This window comes from Primulina huaijiensis, chromosome 18 (assembly GCF_012295235.1).
Source record: "Primulina huaijiensis isolate GDHJ02 chromosome 18, ASM1229523v2, whole genome shotgun sequence".
Lineage (NCBI taxonomy): Eukaryota > Viridiplantae > Streptophyta > Magnoliopsida > Lamiales > Gesneriaceae > Primulina > Primulina huaijiensis.
This window is the reverse complement of record NC_133323.1, coordinates 7,684,685-7,686,852: the sequence shown is the minus strand read 5'-3', so window position 1 is coordinate 7,686,852 and position 2,168 is coordinate 7,684,685.

Genomic DNA, 2,168 nt, shown 5'->3' with positions numbered 1-2,168 from the left:
TTTTCTTGAAACCAAGCATGCAACTTATTCTTTAAAATTATACAATTTTTATTAGAAAATTCCATAACCTTTCAAAATATACATTTTAACTTTCGTTACTGCATTCAGGACACTGCCAGGACTGCTAACGTAGTTCAGGTGTGAAATGACCATTTTACCCCTGAACCCTAACTTGCCCATTTTACCCTTGAAACTTAAAACGACGACCCGAATCCATCCAAACTTACCATAACACCTTAAAATGCACCCATAAACGTTTCTTAGATGTAAACTTAAGCCCCTTAACTAAATTCGAAATTCGTTTTAGAACTTGAACCGAAGTCCCGGTTTAAACCCGAATTAACCTGAAACTTAACCAAACATTTCCAAACTTTAACTATAGCTTATTCACACCTAACCAACTTTTTTCCAACCCAATTCAAGTCATTTAAAACCCTCGAAAACGCTTAGAGACCTACTGAAAATTTATGCACTTCTTCAACCAAACCCTAACCTCAACCAAGCTTCCTCTCCTTCACTCGGATCCCTCATGCGCATGGCTAGATTGGTTCCTAGCCGTGCGCCTCCCATTCCTGGACCATCCAGCCATCCATGTACCACCATGGCTTGTGTCTAAGGCATTCACGAGCCCAGACCCTTTCCAGGAAAGCAGCCCGCGCCGCCCCCCTTCCTCATTCCTTCCCAAAGTTGTGCCCTAGCTCTCTTGGCCCCAAAAATCATGTAGCCCCTTTTTCTTCCTGTACAGCCCCATCTAAGCCTCCTAAACAGTCCCTAAATCATGCCCATATTGTCCCTAACCTAGCAGCCCCCTCATGCTATCAAGAAACATCAAGTTATGCAAGAGAATTCAAATTCTTTGAAGTGCAAACCCTTAAAACGAAATATTATGATACTTTTAGACTTTTCGTGCAAGAACACATATTCACACATAATATGGTATGCACGATGAGAAAAAATAAAGGAATACGGCTTGCCTTTGTGTGATTTACGCACGAATAAACAATTTTAGACGTGAATAACGTTGGTGGAGAGACGGGGAATATTTGCTGTGTTTTCTTCCTTCAAAAACGGATGTGAATTGCTTCAAAAACGTGGGTGTGTTCGTGGCCGCGTGTTGCTAAGGGGAAACCCTAGTTTTTCTTGTGTGATATGAAAGTGTTTTGTGGTTTAGAAACTCCATCTTTTGATATATATAAATAATTTGGTAGAAAGCTAGGCCCAATAACCTTAGTATAATAGGCCAATTAGGCCCATTATAATGTATGAAAAATATCTCGTTTAGGAAAGTTTTCGAAAATATTAACCGAGCCTCCAAAAAGTCCTCGTTTTCTTCAAAAATCGATTGTCGGTTTAAAATACGACTCGACATGTACAAAGACCTCAAAAGACACCATTTTCGAAAATCACACATTAAATATACCATATATTAAATAATTAAAAATAATCATTTAATAAAAATATTTTTCTTTACAGTCCCCGGTCTCCGTTTCTCGGTCGCATCTTGAATAACCCTTGAAAAAATAGTTTTATACATTCTAATAGACAGCCACATTCTAAACATGCAAGCATGCCCACCACATATAAATAATGCAATTAGATGATTTAATTAAGTATTTTTCATTTTCTTAGATTTGTATGCAGTTGGATTACGTTATCGTATTTTGGACCTTACAAATATATTTCTGGAAGGGTTACAATTGAGATTATTTGGTAGTGTCTATCTTAGTATATATTTATAAATATATCAGGTCATGTATTGGAAGAGTAGGTATTTTGTGAGACGGTCTCACGAATCTTTATCTGTGAGACGAGTCAATCCTACCGATATTCACAATAAAAAGTAATACTCTTAGCATAAAAAGTAATATTTTTCATGGATGACCCAAATAAGAGATACTCTTAGCATAAAAAGTAATACTTTTTCATGGATGACCCAAATAAGATATACGTCTCACAAAATACAACCCGTGAGGCCGTTAATACTTTTTCATGNATATATATAACATTCGACCCTCATGTCTCAACATCAAAATCCTCACCTGCATCATTCACAACTAGTAAGTCTATTGACTCATGAAGCCTTAACCATAATAACAAGTAATATGTATACATCCACATATAATAGTGAAAAGTACTGAAATTAACATAACTTTCATGATCTTTCATAT